The following is a 12,932-nucleotide window of genomic DNA, read 5'->3' on the forward strand; positions in this document are numbered from 1 at the left end:
ACCATTGATGTCTTGAATCCTAAGTTCTATATTAAGGTCATGATAATGGCTTAGTGTTTTATGAGCCTTTGTAGTCTTAGCGGCACCATCTCTTTAATCTTAACTTCGCCTCAAGCCAAAATAAATCTCAGTGTTGTAAACTGTATTGTAACATAACTGCCTTGTTCAGGAATGATCATTTTTTCTAAATGTCACTAATGTCTTGCTGTGGCAAAACAATAAAGGAAATCTTACTCTTCCTCTTGAAATGGCAAATCTGGAACTATTGCAGCATTTCTATGTGAGACGAATCTTTATTTTTGAGCATTTTATCCCCAGCATTTTGAGTTGGTTCAGTTGTTTTCATCACTGCATAACTCAGGTTAAAAAGACCAAGAAAACTGAATGCCATCTCCAGTGGCATTCTTTGAACACGTACAGCTTATTTGTTTAAGCACCTGCCATACCCCCAGATGTATTTGAATAAATCAAGACTGGACCTCATGAGTGTCTGTCTGAATGTCTGAAAAAATACTGCCTTGGTCAGGTGGAGGGAGAGAAAGTAGCAGGTAGGGTATGGACTTTATTCAGCAAATGTCACAGCTCTGTAGTTTTGTTGCCTGAGTCAAGAAAATGTAAGACAGTGCCTATCGCAACACATAGTACAGAGGATTTGTCAGAGGAGCCCTTCTGTAGGTGGTGCCTCTCTATTTTTCCTTAGCATTGTGCTGCTACAGTTCTTTTCCACAGCCTTTTTTTTTGTACTTTGTTGTTAGGTTTCTTGCATTGGCATGTACATATTCAACACCTGTTCCTTGTTTTCAGGATCTTAAAAACTGGGATAGGTTTTGGAAATGCAGATAAACTCTGTCACAGTTTACTGTGACTGAATTTGTAATCTCATGCAGCATCCTTTGATGAGACATAGGGTATGTCCTGGATTAGTTTGTACATGACCTGATTTCCATGTTGCCACCCGTCCCTGGAAAGAGCTGGTAACAAAATGCATGGATAGATTCGTTGCTGAAGTCAAACAAAGAGTAGGCAATGTTTAAGAACTGATTTAGTGTTTGGGGCTGTCATAGAGGAATACCATGGGGAGAATGCATCTTCAGAGTCTGTTTTTTTTATAAATAATAATTTTATATTCAGCCACTCTTATATTCTGGATGCTTTATTGAGCCAGTAAAATTACAAGGATGGCAATAAAATTACATCTAGCTGTATTGAATTTCTGCCTGTTTTAACCATACAGGCACAAATAACATGAACCTGAAAAACATGGCAAAAATGATAATTCCTTTCCCAGGTGGATTGTGTTGTGTTATCATGGGGAGTGACTCGGAGATGGGTTTATAGCACCTGCATGTCTGCAGGTATGAGTGGCAGTGAAGAAAGCGTACATGTGCTTCACCTGGGGTTGCCCCTGAGAAAGAAGGTGCCTGTTTGGCTAGTGAGCATGGTAAGCTTGCATCCCTATGTTCACAGTACTAGATACAAAGATTAAAGTGAGTGTGTGTTTTCCTGCGCTTCTCCCAACCACATCTCTGTGCTATGACATTAGCAGGCAAAGAAGATGGCATCCAGGGCTACTTCTGCCTCCTTGGAACCCCAAAATTTCCATGTGAGACTCACATGCAGCATTTTGTTACTTTGACGATTTGCATGTGCCAGGAGGACTCTGGTTGTCAGTAATACTAGCACAGGTCCTGAATGGCCTCACTGTTTGCTCATACCAGAGGGACTGTTAAGAACAGCTCAGTAAGATGAGATTGCTTCTGTTTTGACTTTAGCCATCTAGAAGTTACGCAGAGAAGGACTTGGGGATCCTGGTGGATGAAAAATTGGATATGAGCCAGCAATGTGCGCTTGCAGCCCAGAAAGTCAATTTTATTCTGGGCTGTATAAAAAGAAGTGTGGCCAGCAGGTCAAGGGAGGTGATTCTCCTCTGCTCTGCTGTCATGAGACCCTACCTGGAGTACTGTGTTCAGCTCTGGGGTCCCCAGCACAGGAAGGACATGGACCTGTTAGAGCAGGTCCAGAGGAGGGCCATGAAAATGATCACAGGACTGGAACACCTCTCCCATGAAGAAAGGCTGAGAGAGTTGGGGTTGTTCAGTCTGGAGAAGAAAAGGCTCCCAGGAGACCTTATTGTGGCCTTTCAATATATAGAAGGGGCTTATAAGAAAGACAGATATTTTTTACCAGGGCCTGTAGTAACAGGACAAGGGGCAATGGTTTTAAACTGAAAGATGGTAAGTTTAGATTGGATATAAGGAAAAAAAAATTCTATGATGAGCGTGGTGAGACAGTGGAAGAGGTTGCCCAGAGAAGCTGTGGATGCCCCATCCCTGGAAGTGTTCAAGGTCAGGTTAGACGAGACTTTGAGCAACCTGATCTAGTGAAAGATGTCCCCGCCCATGGCAGGGGGGTTGGACTAGGTGATCTTTAGAGGTCCTTTCCAACCCAAACCATTCTGTGAATCTGTGATTCTATTTAGTCTCAGTCATCCAGCCTCCCTTCATAGCGGTGGAGAGAGATGCTTCCAGTGGTTGATTCATTGTATCCCAAGTTAGTATATGTGACACAGATGAGAATAATTGTCCTCTAGGGGCACCTGCCACTCTTTATTGCATGGAGGGAACACTGTGTAAAAGCTGGGTAGCATAAGAAACACAACTGGCCTCTTGTGAAACATCTCAGACTGAAAGGGTAATCGCTTTTGTAAAGCATTTGTTATGGGAACATTCAAGTATGGGAACGTTCACAGAGGGAAGACATGTTGGTGTGATTTTAGTACAAAATACTCTGAACCATTTCACCATTTTTTAACCCTGGAGGAAGATCTTACCTCTCATAATAACCTTCTTTGGTACACGGTAAACAAAGGTTGCTGCTTTTTTTTTTTAAATTGTTGAACATTGCAAACAAATTGAGATAAATACTCCTTGCCAATTACTGTTCAAAACCTGAATGGGGACAGTCTGTATCCATCTAATTTTTTTTTTTTTTTTTTTTTACTTGAAACTGCATTGCAAATTGCTGGCTTTTATCACCACTTCTCTGAAATTCAAATCTGCTCTCTAAATGCGATAAAATGTTATTTAATACTCTCTCTGATTTATATTTATATCTCCAGAATCTCTGTAAGCTGGTGTTGGTTATCCATGCCAGACATTAGGAGTTTTTCCTTCCACTCATTCTCCTTATATCAAGGAGGGTTTTAGGATAAATTACTCCTTTTCTGCTGCCATGTTTTGCCATCATTCAACAGTCTTGTGTCAAGGCAAAAGTGCCTATTGGTTTTGAATCATGTATGCTTGTGAAAATTATTCAGTATAAGTGAAAAATTCTTCTGGTATGATTTATTGGAAAGAGTTCTTCCCTTCATGGAGATATTGCTTAGTAAATTTAAAGATGACCTTTGTTTACTAATACAGTTCATTCTGTTAAAGCAATGATATTATTAAAGGTTATTTGATCTGTCCATATTAAAAATAAAGAATGAGTTTTGTTATTGTAAAAATATAATCTTAAGGAACAAACTATAAAAATAAAAATGGGTAGTGTAAAATATTATCTTGCAGTCCGGAGCGCAAAAAATTGTGCTTAGGAACACCCAACCTCGGACACTGTACTGAGCATCAAGGGTTATGAATTTTATTTTATTGTGATTTTTTTTAGTGTAAACTTAGGTGCTTTCAGACAAGGATATGGAATTCTGACACCCTCCTCTGCCTTGTCTTTCTAACCAATTTATGGCATAAGAGCTTCTGGGTGTAGAGTGCCTTTCAAAAAATTTTGTACAGTGTTAGGACAATAAGATTCCAGCCCTATTTGAGATCTGCTGGAGTTACGGCATTGCAAATAATAATGCTCTGAAAAAGCACTGTTAAAGCTTAAAGCCCCTGGGGACTTCATGTTAGCCATGTGATGTACACAGCCTCACCAGCTTACCTCTGCAGAGATTCATACTCTTAAGGCAGCCAGAAGTCAGAATGTCTAAATGCCTTAGACATTTAAACTGTGTAACTTAAACCAAACTAATTTATGATGATGGAGATAAATCTCCACCCTGGGGAATAGTTACTGACAGGACACTGACCCAGATGGGCCACTGCCTTAACTGGTTGTGACAGCTACTGTACTCCTATCTATCAGGTATTCTTCCCAATCCAATTGCAAAGGGAACTGTTTCTAAGAAAACCTTGTTTAAAGCATGTCTGGTGGCAGAACTTAATCACTGAAGACATAACCAAATAAGCTGGTAGTAGCTCACAGTGAATAATGCATGTGACAAAATAAGCTGCCACTGCTGAGTACAGGCAGCTGTCAGGCAGCTGCCAGCTTTGGCCAGGCAAAGCTGCTGTGTACGGTTTTGCGAGCATTAGTTTCTGTTACATTATGACTGGAAAACATTTTGCCGTGGCCATTCAAAACCAAGTCCCCTAAATACTCTTGTGTGTTTGTGACTGGTCACAAATTTAGAGGAGGTATTTCTGCTTCCTGCTTGGCTGGGTGCAGAGAAGGACCTGAAAGGACAAGAATTGTGAAGTCTGTGGTATGCCAGCGTGAACATGTGCAAAAGCAAGTGTAAAATGTGCTTTCTACCAATGCCTGTGCAAATAAAACACAACTGATCCAGTTTTGAACTAAAGCAACTGTCAAAGGAACATAGAAATTCTTTTTTTCCCCGTGTGCGAAGTAATATGTCCATACTGATTTTTATTTTATCTTTGTGCTGTTTATCTCTATCAGTGTGCCCACTGATAACTTCTACATATATACTTTGTTAGGTTTCTCATTTAATTATAAATGTTGGGAGTAGAATATAATTTGTGTTCCTCTATCATGTGAGGCACCCAACTAATAAATTAGTTACTTCTTAATATTTTTAAATTAGAGAAATTGTTCATTCCTTCTGTGTCTAATCATTAAATGTAACAATTTGGACAAGTTTTTTTCTTTTTTTTTTTTTCCTTTCATGTACCACAATGTAACTTTTGCCAAAAGTAATTTGATTTTAAATGGCTTGAATTTTTTTAAAGATTGGATCCCAGTAAGTAAACCTATTTCTTTTACTGTGGCTATTTTTATGTTACACAGTCCTTGGAATTTAATAGCAAATGCAAATCAGTATTTTTCTAAGTAATTATTGTATGTATTAGAGTTCTTGTAATTGCTACCACAAGGTTATAAGGATAGAAGCCAGCCATTTTATGAAAGAGTATTATTTATACGTATATGTCATTAGTAAAAGACAGCCTAGGCATAGAGACACTGGTATTAAATTGGCTGAGCGATAACTGTGCATTATTCCCTAAGAAGTTTTAAATGCTTAAAATAGAATGAAATAATAGCTGCTGAGCATTTTCCTAGTTGTTGGTTTTTGGCTGAATGGCAAGACACTGAATTACAATTTGTGGGAGAGTATTTTGAGTAAGAACGATGTGGTGCTTACCCTGTTCTTCTGCTCTTCCCTTTGGAGGGAAGCAGTCACAACAATCTCTGTTGGCCAACACAGGCTGGAGGCAGCATTTTGGGTTTGGTGGGCCTGGTGCATCCAATGCTGAATCACATTGTCCTGTGAGCTGGCAGTAGAGCTGTGTAACATGATTTACTAAGTGAATAAAGATGTAAGCAGAATATAAGAGTACTGTACCACTTTGGGCCAAAGGTCCATCTGCCCCAGAATCTGGTCTCCAGGAGTGGCCTATGGACAAAGAACAGGGATACATGTATATATATGTTTGGTAAAACACCTTCTCACATCCCCATTATCCTTTGGGAAACATTTTTATCCACTGCAGGAAGAACCCCTTCCTTTTGTTCAGGTTGACCCTGGCTCCTACCAGCTTCCTCTGAGATGGCCCCTGGTTCTTGTATGAGGAGAGACATTGAGCAGCCAATCCCTGCTTGCTCTCTCCATGCCACTCCTGACTCTGCAGACCTCTGCCATAAACCAGGTTGTCTCTGTTCCAGGCTGAAGAATCCTACACTAAGCAGCAGTTCCTCATTGCTCACTGCAAAGCCATCTTTCATTGCTCTTGCTGACTTCAGAGCTTTTTCCAATTCAGCTGTACCTTCTCTGAGATGAGGGGATCAGAACAACTCACAGTATTCAAAGTGTGGGCAAGCCATGGATATATAAGGTGGTGATCTAGCATCTCTTTTCTTCTTTATTCCCTATTTAACTTGCTTTTTGTGCTACTACTGAGCATGTCAACAGTGTTTTTATGGAACTGTCTGTCACAGCCTAGAGATTTCACTCCTGAAGGCATCCTAGAGTCCTTCATTGTATGTGTGAAGTTATGATATATTTTTCCATAGATTCATAGCTTTGCATTTGTCTCCGTTGAACTTCACCTGCCATTTTATTGCATAGCACATAGTGCTTTGCAAAACCTCATCATAGCAGCAAACTCTCTCACCACACCGCTACCCCTTTTCTCATATCACTGATCAATATATCAATATGCTTAATGCCACTGTAAATAGTAATAAGAAGGACTATGGTTGCCTCTGGATAAGAAAACAAGGTCTAGAGCAGCAAAACCAGTTTAGCATCTTCACATACTCAGTCTCTCTGCAATTGAAGTCCAAAAAATTTGGTTTGTTTTTTGAATAGGAGTGAAAAATAAGAAGCAGAAGATTAGGAAGTAAGAACAGTAGTTTTTCTGCTGCCTGCAGGATGAGAGCGATCCAAACCAGAAAGCTTGCTAAGTTACTTAAGGTTAGTAAGAAGTTTGGATCCAATCATGGTGGAAGAAAGACCTGCAGTCATATGACGAAAAGCTATTACTGTAGAAATCAAATGATAATGATACCTTTAAAGGCTTTTAGGTTGAAGAATGAATCTTTCCTCTGGTTACTGTCCCGCTTCTGACCTCCAAGGAGAATCAAGCTGAATATTATTTCAGTAGTATTGTATTTTGGGGAAAGAGAAACATCAAAATTTAATATAACATGATATACTTTAGACAAAACTTTCTGTGTAACACTTTGTGACAATGTTTGTCACCATTTTAGAGCCAGGGAATGGCATGAACTTTTCCAAACAGATACTACTTTGGTGTCATGGTTTCAGAGACAGGACTTAACCAACCCTATAGGTGGAGTTTAACTTAATGCTGAAACAAAGGTCGCAGGAGGAGAAAGGTAAAGTAAAGCTGAAACGCAACAGGGAAGGAGGAGAGAGGGACTGTGCTGCATAGTTGTGCTCCATGAACTGAGAGGCACCCGTCTGGGCTACTGGGCACTGAGAGAGGGAACGATTCCTATTGCGTCTCCTGAGAAACAGCTCATTTCTGATGCTACAGAAGCACACAAGGATGTAAGTTACAGTCTATATATGTAAGTCTGAAGTGGGTGGGAGAGGGAAGAATAATGACATTCCCAGCCCCTAGACTGGCATTTTTCCTGTATCTACAGAAATGATAAGTGAGTGCGGGACTCCAGCCAATCCCTCTGTAGTTGATCCCTCAGGCAGGGAAATGGGGGAGTGAGCTTTGCCTTTCCAGCCACATGGGAACCTATGCCTCAAGGTGGCTGGCAAATCAGCCTTAATCACAGAAAACTTCTTAAGTATTTTGCCATAGAGTTGTTTGCCTGTATTGTAATGTATAACAAAACACATAAATTTCACTGTGTTTGAAAATTCAATTTATAATTCAGTATAACGAATGACTACCTAAATAAAAAACTTAGTAGTTGATGATCAGACATGAATTAATTGAAATAATCCAAACCCCTTTCAAAGTTGTGGGTTTTATTGCCTTCTTTGAAAAAAAAAAATCTGAATTTGAATATTTTATGTTTTGTCATGTAGCATTTATGTCTCAAATAAAAGCTCTGTCTAGATCTCCGTCTGTCATACTTTATACCAAAGTGACTATATTGTGTTTGTACATGTTTATATTTAGGACAAGTTGCTGGCCTATCTCTCATTCTTCAGACTGAGAGATTGCTTAATTATTTTCACAGTGGTCTCTATACTTTGACTTATCTGCCTTTTAAAAATGACAAAAAGAAGTCATTTGCCAGCCAAGAAAATACATAGATATATTTGTGGCAAAATCATGCATGTCTGTATATGTATTTATATATGAGCAAGGTATGTTGTGGGATTTTTTTGTTGTTGTTGTTTTCCATTTCATTTTACTGCCATGACTCATCTGCTTGTCTTTATGTGTGCACGTGTGTGCAAGGGCAGGGAGAGAGATTAATAGAGAACATAATCCTTTGAACATACTGTGCATATGTATTTACATTTGAGAGACCACCACATCTTGCACGTGAGCACAAGAAACCTCAGTGGCTGTAACTGGACTCACTTTCCCAAATGTAAATCTCAAGAGTGCTTATACCAATATGTGTCCAACACTCGTTACACTCTTTTTGTAATCATTGTCACTTAGTGATGCAATTAATTCAATTTCTTTTGACTGTCTGTGTTAGGGTGGGATGATCCAGGCCCCTTCACTGAGCTTAAAGGGGGAGGAGAGTGAACAGCCCCATGGGCAGACCGCAGCACTGTACACCTCACATCTGCTTCTCACCACTGGAGCCCCTCCCAGTGCTCATCTCTGTTCTTTCTGAGGCTTAATATTATGAAATAATAGATAATTTATTTTCTGAGTTATCACTACTAATCAGGCATGTCGCTCTCCTCCTCAGAGGCTGCAGACGGAAAAGAAATGCCCTCTTTCCTTGGAGCTAGTGAGTACTACCTCTAAAGTGAAAAGAAAAGCATGCTTTCATCTTAGAGACACAAAACCTTGTTTGCTTTGTCTGACAGGATATTTAGTGGTTACGAAGTTTGTGAAAGACAGTATGGAAATCATTTCAGAATACTGTACAAAGTACTTTATAGAATTTTTTTGGTACATACAAATAAAATATATGATTGTAAACAGTTACTATAATAGCATAATGCTTAGAAGCAATTGTTTATACTGGCACCTCAGAATGTTAATACTTCTACCCAAGTATTTGACTGACCAACCCTGTTACATGTGTGATATTTAGAAAACACTTTCCTTGGGGAGTATTGAATCTGAAGTTACATTCCAGGACACTCTCAGATCACAATCTCTCCTCCTTTTTTAAAACAAACCTTATGCGAGATATGGCATGCACGGCAGCCTCAGTCCGTGCGTTCCGCTATGGGAAATGAACGCTAAGCTGCCCGTACTGATTGCATATTAAGGAGTTTACCTACCCAAGCTGCGAGTGACAGTGCTAGTAATAAACCCAGGTAAGATTAATGACAGAAGGCTGGGAAAATTTTCTGTGAAACTGAACCACTTTGTCTGGTGGTACTAATCATTGTAATTCATTACAGAATAGTTCTAGCAGCACAACAAACACTGTTGCCAAGCTTGCTAATTCCCTGAGCTTGTTTACCCACTTGTATGAGAAGATTGCATGCTTAGTGCTGTTTATTCATGTTCCTTTTTATCGTTTTCTAGGGTTGGTTTTGATTTTCACATGTTGTTCTCCAGAGCAAGTGGATATGTTACCTCTTTGCAGCTCTTGACATGGCAAAACCTGCTAAGGAGATGGAGTGAAAAATTTTAGAAACATAAAAGGAACTCTGCTGCCTCATGAACAAAGGAGCAATGTTGTAAGGTTGGAAATACCTTTTTAGCAGTTAAGCAGAGGCAATTACGCTCTGCTTAGCTTGCAAAGACACAGTTTTTTTTTTTTTTTAAAGTCCTGTTGTTTTTTTTTTTTTTTTCCTTCTAACAAACATATCTTTAACAAATAAGCTTGGGCTAGGTCCATATACACTGGAAAATTCACTTCAGCATTGAAAGATAAATGATCGTCTTATGATAACTAAGTAGTACATTTATAATATAATTTCTGTTTTATATTTTCCTCTTACTTCAAGTTTTTTTAAAATTATGGATGATACCTGAAATTATAGGAGATTTATGAATAAAGTATATGAACACTTAAGTTGTGTCTAATTCCTCTAAATTCCACACATACTAAGTTTTTAGGATAACCCCTATGCTTCTTCTTTATTATCACTTCTCCTGCAATTCTCTTTTAATGTCTCCATATCATATTGTTATTCAAATTTTCTGGTAACAGAAAAAGAATAGCAGTGGAAAAAGATCATAATGTGCTAGTAGGATGCTTGTCTACTTATATTACTATATCATCCAGAAAGCCTAACCAGAGTTTGGTAAATACTGTTTTTAAAATTTTGTATTGACTTCTCAGAATTTAAGAATCTGATTTTGAGTCAATCGAAAATAAACAAAACCAAAATGAGGTTATTTCAAAAGCTGAAAAAAAATAATCCTTTGAATGAGTTCCGTTTGATCTGAAATTAGCTATTTCATTTAGGACTCAATTTATGAGGATAAAAAATGCTTAAGGAATGAAATTTTGAATCATGGACATTTTGAATAAAATCACCTGTTAGAATACACAAAAGTGAATATTTGAATTGAAATTATTCTATATGAATAATATAAACATTTGGGTCACTGAATCTCCCCTTTTCTTCCACCAGGAAGTGATTTATGATCCTAAATTCAAGTTATTTTCCATGTTTTCAGTGTTGAAGCTGACTTAAGTTTTTCAGCTGTTGCTCTGTGCTCCTGCCTTCAAGCTGGGCTTTCTTCAGTTTTGCTAACACAACCATTTCCAAATTGATTCACTGTCATGTTCCGAGCAGAAACAAACCCAAAAAGTCCTCCCATGCTCTTTTTATGATTATTTTTAATCTGGCTCAGGAAACAATACTGTTTACAAAAGATCCTCAGGAGTAGCTGCTCTGCCACAGCTGTGAACTGCAGTTTGATGGTGGTTTGGGGTGGCTAGAAAGGAGGAGTGGCACAAGAAGGGAGAGGGGAGTCATGGGCTTTTAATATTAGTTTATTCCCAGGAAAAACACACTGTGACTACCTAAATATATGGTTCTGTCACTGAATAGGTGATTGATAGAGAAGAAAACGGGATTATTATCCTTGCTTAAAACCTGGAGAGGTAAGCTGAAGTAATGTAAAGTAGCACATAAGTGGACTTAGGCACAAAGCTCACATCAAGTGTGTGGGTAATCCTATTGCTAAGTCAGGTTTTAAATCATACAAGACTTTTGGCAGTCTCTTTTTTTTACTCCAAACTGTATATTTAGCGTAACTTTTCAGAATTTTAATAAGAAAAGGTGTTGTCATATAGTGCATGCGTGCCTCGAGCTCTGTAAAAACATGAAATATAATTTTTACTTGTTGTATTAGTGCTCTGAAATTAATTATTTGAAAATTAATAATTATTTAAAAGGTCCTTTATTTTTGTTATTTTGGTGGCCCCTTTTAAAATGTTTGATCATCTTAACATATTTTCTAGTGAAGGAGATCTTTATTAAGGACCTTCATCATCCCTTCCTGCTAGCTATTTTCTAGCAACCACAGGAAAGGAATTGAAGCCTGAATAAGGCCAACAGTAGTTGTCTGCAGCTCACCTCTTCCTTTCTCTGTTGGACAAATCAAGGGAGGAGCAGCTCCCATTTATAAAAGAGTCTTACTCAAACTGGTCTGCTCTGAGCAGAAGGTTGAAGTAGGTGGCTTGTGAAGGTCCCTCCAACTTACATCGTCCTGTGACTCTTCTTTGTTTTCATGAAACATCCTAGTTTTCCTAGTCCTACTGGATTTCTTTTTTTCTTTGAAAAATGTGTGTGGGAAAACAAGTAGGTTTTAAGAAAGAAAAGATGGATGGTAAGAAAAGGGAAAAAGGGTACAGTAGTAAATACACAAGGCTTTATTCATACAATCCAAACGCGAGTAACAGACATAGCTGGCTTGTATTTCTGTGGCCCTTTGATATTCATTAAGGAGGTTCACTGAAACACCCTAAATCAGCTCTTACTTTGAATTGCCTTCTGGAGGGGTCTGTCCCTCTATACTGGCTTTAAAGGAAGCCTGTGAGACTAGCTGGATAAACTAAATGATGTGAAAGTTAGCCTCAGTGGATGCTATTTTCCTTTATGGGTTGCCTGTAAACTCTAAGAGAGGGACTTTGTGTACACTTATATGGTAACTAGCATGATGGGAGAGGATTCGCAAGAGGACCTCTTATGTGCTATCATAGTGAATTAATAACGAAGAGGGAATTTCACATTTGAAGCAAGTCATTCAGACTAACAAGAATTATAAATAATATTTCTTTTAAGAAGATACAGTGGGATTAGTGATGAACAGTGTCATTGCAAATGGCCCAGGTAAAGCTCTGCTTACAATTCTGAAGGGAAACACCAAGAAAAATCCAGAGAGTCATGACCAAGCCACTGAAAATGAAAAATAAATGAAAATTTGGAGCAGTAGTTAGAATAACCAGAACTGCTCTCCTTTCTTCAATTTCTGATCATGTCAATAAATTTGATGTCCAGCATCTAGTACTGAGATGCTGGAAGAACGAGGGAAAGCAAAGAAAATCTGACAAAATTTCATCAACATATCTGAGCTACAATCTTGCCCTTAAATTGGATTCCAACACAGCATGCTGTTCAAATGACCCCTTCATAAAGAGACAGGAAAAAACTGCAGTAAGTGGAGACCTGTGCTGGCCTCTGCTTTCTCGGGGTAATATATAGCCTGGAGAAAGGAAATAACTCACAGCATAATCAAGTTAGATCTGTAATTTCTAGGGCATTTTGTGCTGTCCTTTCAGATAATGTAAGGTCAGTAGATAAATCTAAAAAAGTAAAATGTCATAAGAAGCATCAACCTTGTCTTCTGTAAAAAGGGATCTTGACATAATCCAAAACAAAGATATATAAGATCATGTCCTTGCTAATAATGTTACTGAGTTTTAAAGACCAAAATGTTCCATAGGAGTTTAATGTGGACAACAAACCACTCGATTATGAGCAAACTGATAAGAACTTAAACTCTTCCTGCTTCCTCCCCATCCCGTGGGTTCAGCAGACATGGGTCAGG

Source organism: Platalea leucorodia (genome assembly GCF_965183815.1).
Source record: "Platalea leucorodia genome assembly, chromosome: 3".
In the NCBI taxonomy this organism is placed as follows: Eukaryota; Metazoa; Chordata; class Aves; order Pelecaniformes; family Threskiornithidae; genus Platalea; species Platalea leucorodia.